Raw genomic sequence first — 7,644 nt, 5'->3', positions numbered from 1 at the left:
TTAGTAGAGATGGGGTTTCACCGTGTTAGCCAGGATGGTCTCGATCTCCTGACCTCGTGATCCGCCCATCTCGGCCTCCCAAAGTGCTGGGATTAGAGGCTTGAGCCACCGCGCCCAGCCTAATTCATTCAATTTCTATAGTAACCTGTGGTATTAGTCCATTCTCACACTACTATGAAGAAATCCTCGAGACTGGGTGATTTATAAAGGAAAGAGGTTTAATTGACTCACAGTTCTGCATGCCTGAGGAGGCCTCAGGAAACTTACAATCGCGGTGGAAGGCAAAGGAGAAGAAGGCACCTCCTTCACAGGGTGGCAGGACAGAGTGAGTTCAAGCAGGGGAAATGCCAGATGCTTATAAAACCATCAGCTTTCCTGAGACTTACTTACTATCACGAGAACAGCATGAGGGAAACCACCCCCATGATCCAATTACCTCCACTTGGTCCCATCCTTGACATGTGGAGATTATGGGGATTACAATTCAAGATGAGATTTTGGACGGGGACACAGAGCCTAACTATATCACCTGTGAACAAGAGACATTTTCTCATTTTACAAATGACATTGGGAAAGTTAATAAGTGACAGAGCTGGGTCTGGAGACTCCCGTCCGTTAGGTAATGTTGCCTCTGAGAGAAGCAGGACTTGGTGAGCACTCGGCAACTTTGGGCAGATTGCAGTACCTGTAAACTCCAAGATGTAAGTTGCTCATGCAGCTCCCATAAATAATTTCAAATCACACGTGAAAACCAGTATGAATCCGAGAAATGAAGAATAAAAAAATCATCAGGGTGGGTTTGGGTTCATCAAAAAAGGGGGTGAGGCGGGGCATGGTGGCTCACGCCTGTAATCCGGCACTTCGGGAGGCCGAGGCGCTTGAGCTTGTGAGTTTGAGACCAGCCTGGGAAACATGGTGAAACCCATCTCTAGAAAAAATACGAAAATTTAGCTGGATGTAGTGGTGCACGCCTGTAGTCCCAGCTACGCAGGAGGCTGAAGTGAAAGGATCCCTTGAGCCCGGGAGACTGAGGTTGCAGTGAGCCAAGATGGTGCCACTGCACTACAGCCTGGGCAATAGGGCCAGAACTTGTCTCAAAAAACAAAAACGAAAAGAAACAAAGAAGATGAAATCAGAAAATTTGGGTGTAGTTGAGGAAACGTATTTGTCAGCAGAATTTTAGGGGTGAGCTGGAAATTATGGAATGCTTTTCTGGGTAAAAATCACCAGTCTCAGGCCTTCTTTTCCCAAAATGTTCTTCATGGAGTGTTGGATTACAACACTCCATGGTATGCATTATTTGGAAAGAGAACTCTGTGCTCAAGTAAGTTTGGGAAACCTTCATTTAATTAAAGAGTTTCTTAACCATAAGAATCTTCAGGGCCTTTCATATGCTGGTGTGCATTGTCAGTTTCCAAGGCTAGGAAGTGGCATTTCTCTGGATCTATGAGACCTCAAGATGCCCTTGAGACTGTATTCTACCTGATGCATGGCTCCATGGGCCTTAGTCGGGGAGCTCCACATTTTCCATGTTCTCATGACAGTGGGAAGCCCTCAGTGAATGGAGGAACGGTGTGCAGGCTCGTAATCAGTCCTTTCCATCCACTGCTTCATTGAAGCCCCACATCAACCTAAGACATAGGTTTTATTATTCCTGGGAGGTTGGCCCTGTTGGTGCCTGTCCCCGCAACCCAGACCCCCTTGCCCTTACCTATAGTGCAGGTAGCTGGATTTTGAATTGCCAGCATCTGTATTTCTTTGCCAGAGGACTTTCTCCACTCACTGAAGCTTGCTTGTAGGCCTGCATAGAGGTCGTAAGTGCTAGGGAGTTAATGCCCCCTCAACCAATGACCAGCAGGAGATGATGGATCAATACCCCAGCCCCCTCACTCCTCAGTGGGAAGGCTGTTCCGTTTACACACAAAGCCATGTGTAGACCCTGGCTGCCAGAGTACACCAGTGGGATTTTCCTTTAGTTGCCCACGGTGTTAAATCTTGGATAACAAACTCTTTATGGATGCTTTCCCATCTCCTCCCCACTTCCCTGTTCCCTTACTGGTGTTTCCCGAGATCACTTCCCAAGCAAACTATTTGTAATCAAATCCTTTTCTCAGGTTCTGCTGCAGAGGAACCCCAACTGAGACATCCCATTTTACAAAATAATGACAACAGCAATGACATACACACACACATACACACATACACACACACAAACAAAACAACAAAAAGAGTCTCCAAGAGGTTATGGAAGGTACTCTAGGAAATAGCTTATGCATGGTAGAACCGGGACTTAAATTTCACAGCACATTTATTTAGCACCTGCTATGTTCTCCTTGCTATCCTAAATGCAGAGGTGACAAGATGAAAAAGACAATCTTGGACCCTCTGACCTGAACAACAGGCAAAAATAAATTAGTCCGGGCTTGTCTTCAAAGCCTCTGCCCTTAACCACAATACTCTGCTAATTCTGTCAGGATGGACATTTGACCCCCTTTTGAACTGGGAGTCCATTTCCATACCAGACTTATGAAGAGAAACTGTGGTATTCAGCTCCTATTCTGCCCTCTAGGCTGTGAAAAAACTGCATCAGATCAAGGCTTTTGATTCACGAAATACGCTGGAGAAAATTGCAAGATTTCCTGACTCAATGATTTTCCTGCCCAGTGTAACATATCTCTTAATTAGTGAGTTGCAATTAGCGTTTATGAAAAGAAATCATTCTACAAGGTGAGTCCACTGAGATGTAACATCTTGCTCCAAACACTGTCCTCCTGGTGTGAGTGGGATCATTCAGAAATTAAGTATCTTAATCAGCTGAGTGCTCCAGCATTCAAATGTATCTGGCCCAACTGGGAAGCCAGAGTCTGTGGCAGGCATATGAAACTTACAGGAGGGAGGGAGTCTTCTATGTACACTAGCATTTGGAAACTACAGATTTATGGCCAGGTGCAGTGGCTCACGCCTATAATCCTAGCACTTTGGAAGGGCGAGGTGGGCAGATCACGAGGTCAAGAGATTGAGACCATCCTAACCAACATGGTGAAACTCCATCTCTACTAAAAATACAAAAATTAGCTGGGCCTGGTGGCTCTGACCTGTGGTCCTAGCTACTTGGGAGGCTGAGGCAGGAGAATCGCTTGAACCCAGGAGGTGGAGGTTACAGTGAGCCGATCTTGCGCCACTGCACTCCCACCTGGTGACAGAGCAAGACTCCATCTCAAAAAAAGAAAAGAAAGAAGCTGCAGATTTATGAGAATTATTGTTACTTTTCCTACTTTGGCTATTTTTAAAGTTATACTTCTTTGTTGATGAGTGAACTCCAGTGACATTTCTTTGTTGATGAGTGACATTATAATTATAGAAATTTGATCTGAAAGGGGTATTAGCTATTGGTTGGTTATCTATTACCAATATTCCCAATCCCTTCTTCCTCCCTTCTTGCCTTCCTTTTGATGAGAAACCTAATCACAAACAGAGAACATGACTTGTCTAAGGTGTCTAAGGTGTGTTGGAATACTCCTGAAACTAGAACCTACTTAGAACCACCAGAAACCTGAAGTTCTTTTGAAGTTCTTTTGTTGTTATTATCTTCTTTATCTCTCTCAGTGATTCTGATAGAAGAATGATCATGAAAGGAAGTTTAACTTGTCAACCAATGTAAGGTTTTGCATTATTTATGCACTTCTGCCATTTGGGCTATGCGCTCAGCACTTTTAAACTATCCATAGTCCATAGTTGGTTTTGATAAGTGATGATTATTATTTATTTGCTGTTTTTCAGTTTTGCTTTCATTTTTGGTGATTATTTGTACTTCTTTAAAGCAGGGACTGTGTCTTACAGTCCCTTTCTGGCCCTAACAGCTCCCAGAAAAGAATTTACCATGTAATAGGGATGTGATGACTTACTGACGATTAATTCATTTTATATATCTGGATTCTTTCCCTTTGCTCACATGAATTTCCTGGGTTTGAAATTTATGCCTGTTTATTTCTTTTGTTGGCACCTCATGTTGTCAGTGAAATGGCTATAAGAACAGCATTTGATGGAAGAAGAAGGAAGACAAGGCTGGCCTATTTCATCCTCTAATTGGATAATCAGTCCAGAATAATGATGGTTTGATTTTATTTGCAAACCTACACAGGCAGTGGGTGAAGAAAACAGCATAAGCAACAATGCGAGTGTGGTGTTCATTTACATCCTCAGTTTGTCTGTGGCAGGAAGAAAGAATCCACTTATTGCTAATGATAAAGTAGTAGACCCACTTTATTTATTTTCACATAAATCATGTTGTGGCAGACATTTTCATAGTCCGAGACCAACTTGCTGGAGTTTTTCTTATCTGTGAGATTGTTCCTGTTGTGTATGAGCTGTTTTGCAGAGATCAAGAATCCCTGCTCAAGTGTGATCCATCTTCATCAGTGAAGTCATATGCTGTGAGGACTTCTGAGATACTGTCTGCTGCCACATGACCACTAAGCAGATGGTTTTATGCCTCTTGCATGGGTTCTATGAAAAGATGGAGATTTCAGTGTCCATCCTCTGTCACTCACCAGTAGTATGCAGAAATGAGTGAGCCTAACAGAGTTGGTAGGTCAACAAAACCTGCCATTCAAATTCAGATCGGTGACCTTGCACTCAGGGACAAATTGGGGTTAGGATGCAGGCTGAGATTGGAGACGGATCATTTCACTAGGCGTGGGTTTGACCAGGCAGCCCAACAGCACAAGGTCTTGCCCAACAGAATATTGTAAATGCTTAAAAGAGTTGGCAAAGGCCTCTAGCAAAACAAAGAATTTATGAGTTAAGCCCATCTTGCATTCATTTCCTCATTCCTTCTACACATATTTAGTGAAGGCTACTCTACACTGGACATTGGGATATGAACACAAAGAAGGAGACAAATCACACAGCCATTTATTTATAGGAAAAAAAATGTTGAAATAAACACATGAGCTGAAGACTTTGGAATTATAAAATGAGAATTGCTAACTTGTTTTGGGTTGGAAGAAATTAGTTTATGCTCATGACATTGCTTTTTTCCAGACTGATTAGAAGCATAATGCACATGGCAGGGGCAGGGAGAAGGGGATGACAATCCATCCTTTGAAAGAGACTCTTTCCCCCCTTAGGTTAAATAGATCATCAAGTCCTTGCATGTCAAAAGCAGAGATGTGAATCACACTCCTTCAGAAAGGGAAGAAAACATTTTAAGCAAGTGCAGAGTTCCCAGCTGTGCTAGGCACGATGGATTATATGCAAAGAACTTGGACAGAGACCTTGACCTCAAGGATTTTATAGTCTATTTGAATAGAAATGATTTTTATATAACTGAATTAAGTCAGAGCAAAAAAAAAAAAAAATAGCATGATATTAAGTTCTAACGTGAGTGTTGCAGGAAACAGAAGGAACTTCCAAATGTTGTTATTTATAGATTTCTACCTTGTGAAAGGTAGAAGTACCTGTTATCAAATTAAACATTCCTTCCTCGTTTCAAGATGTCAGTTACATCAGAGGATGACAAACTATGGCCTACAGGCTACATCTGGTCCATCACCTATTTTTGGAAGGAAAGTTTTACTGGAACGAGGCCAAGCACATTCATTTTTGTATCATCTATGGCTAGTTTTCTCACTCCAATGGCCGCATTGAACACTTGCAATAGAGATTGTGCAGCTCACAAAGCCCGAAATATTTATGATCTGGCCCTTTGCAGAAAAAAATTGCCAAGCCCTGATTTAGATTATCCAGGTTGATCCTGGTGCTAATTTAGAGCTTCAAAACAAAATGCAGCTGAGGTGTGCCTGGTAGCAAATTAACACCCCCCAAAACAAGCATTTCATTTTCCTTAAATTAATGCTGAGCATCAGAATTAAACAGAGCTAAATCCCATGATACCTGAGGCCCTTGTGAAAATGTTTTTGCTGACCCAAGATTCAGTGTTATGCTTTCTGCCCTTATAGAGAGCTAAATCAAGAGTCCCGTTTTGGAAGGAGTACCTCTGTTCTTTGTAAACTGTAATTGAAGATATAACTCACTGTGTTCTTCAGTCTTTATTCAAAGCCGCTGGCACAAAAATTCTGCTTGAATTTAATTTCAGGATAAAGTTGATCTCTGAATTGGCTTTATAGGTTTTCTCAGTTCACAAAAATCATAGCCTAGTTGTTTCTCTCTTGCCATAGGTGACAGGAAATGCGAAGCCAATTTCAGAGGTGAGCTCAGTAGTAAACCCATGGCAGGTACAGGATGAGGCAAGAGAGAGGCCTGGGTGCGCATGTGAGGGTGGCTCACTCCCATGGCTATGCAAAGGCAGGGTCAGTCCTAAAAGGAACACCTCCTTACATGTTGTGCCTGAAGTGTCCCTTTTTCAGTCTTTTCCTGGTAGTGGCAGGTGCTGACTGGCAGTCTCCATCCCTTCTACTTTTAGATGGTGGGGGCCCTGTCCTGCTTTATCCTTGTATATGGTGCTTTTATTTTGACCATGGAAACAGATTCAGGTCCTCCCTGTAGTCAACAGAGATAAAAATCTCAAAAATCACACCTGTGGGTACTTCAGTGACCAGGGACCACCATCTTTCCCCTGTGGGTGCAGACATCAGGCAGGACAAAAAGTTGGGGCCATGTGTCAGCATCCCAGCTGGGGCTCACCATGGGAAGTGGGATTAGGGAGGATTATTCCAGTCCTCTTCTTTGAGTTCAGGTTTTTATCTTGGGGAAGAAGAGGGAGATTGGACAAGGTTAGATTCACTTGTCTCCAACGTCCTGCATGGGGTTCTGGGACAGACAGTGCCTCAGAAATGGGAGGTCCAAGAGGATGGTGACTTTCACTGCTAGCTGATGATGAAGGGGAAGGGGATGAGGAAGAATCGGCTAAATTAGAGACTACTCCACCCCTCTGATGGTTAGCTTTCAGGGGGAATGGAAGGAGGGAGGGAGGCTGGTGGGGTGGGAGAGGAAGACTGATTAGAGATTAGGAAAGATGATTTGGAGTAGTCAAACCAGAGACCAAAGCAAAACATCTTTTTCCCTTGTAACTTGAGACCTGTGCAAATGACACAGGCTTCTAATTCCCAAACGTAATAAGAGTAAGTGTGTGAAGGGGTGACCTGGAGACACTTAATTCAAACAGTCTAGAATTCTGGGAATAAGTTATAGTACAAGTTATATGTGCCTGGTCATAGATTCAGCCTTGACGTTTGTGTTCCCTGTTTCAAGTCACACACATCAGATGACTCACTTGTCAGCTAAAAATAGGGCCATCACTGGCCTGCAAGTAGAGTTAGGTTTTATTTCTCTATTTGCTTCATTGTTGGTTCTTTTGTGCTCCCTCCTCTGTATCTGCCCCCCTCTGCCATGCCCAGGTGGCTTCACAGTCGCCCTTCCCCACGGTTAATACTTCTTTCTAACTGAGTGATAAATGACTCCCAAAAGGAAATGTATTTCAATGGGGACCGATCCATTACACCTGAGAGAGAGGGGCCAAGTGCAGGGACTTCTGGAGGACACCAGGAATGAGTGATTGTGTAGCGTATTTTGTGTGAAAGGCATTTTAAAACACATGTAGATCAATTTATTGTCACAGCCCTTTAGAGGCATAATTCTCCTTTCTTTCTCTTTCTCTCTTTTTCTCTTTCTTTCTTTCTTTCT

The 7,644-nt window shown here is 43.1% G+C and overlaps 1 protein-coding gene and 1 long non-coding RNA gene across 17 annotated transcripts in view; one reads left to right on the top strand and one right to left on the bottom strand.

Moving 5' to 3' along the window:
• Positions 1-7,644, top strand: part of KCNMA1 (potassium channel, calcium activated large conductance subfamily M alpha, member 1) — a 762,545-nt gene that overhangs the window by 483,032 nt on the left and 271,869 nt on the right. The gene's annotated exons all lie outside the window — the stretch shown is intronic.
• The window catches only part of LOC105502253, a 16,932-nt gene continuing 13,535 nt past the window's right edge, over positions 4,248-7,644 (bottom strand). The window contains exons 2-3 of the long non-coding RNA XR_001000309.1: positions 6,539-6,705; positions 4,248-4,506 (exon numbers count right to left, since the gene is read on the bottom strand). This is a non-coding gene — a long non-coding RNA (uncharacterized LOC105502253). The remainder of the gene's footprint in view (positions 4,507-6,538; positions 6,706-7,644) is intronic.

This window comes from Colobus angolensis, unplaced genomic scaffold (genome assembly GCF_000951035.1).
Source record: "Colobus angolensis palliatus isolate OR3802 unplaced genomic scaffold, Cang.pa_1.0 Scaffold12, whole genome shotgun sequence".
Classification (NCBI taxonomy): Eukaryota; Metazoa; Chordata; class Mammalia; order Primates; family Cercopithecidae; genus Colobus; species Colobus angolensis.
This window is presented reverse-complemented; position numbering and strand designations above follow the sequence as displayed.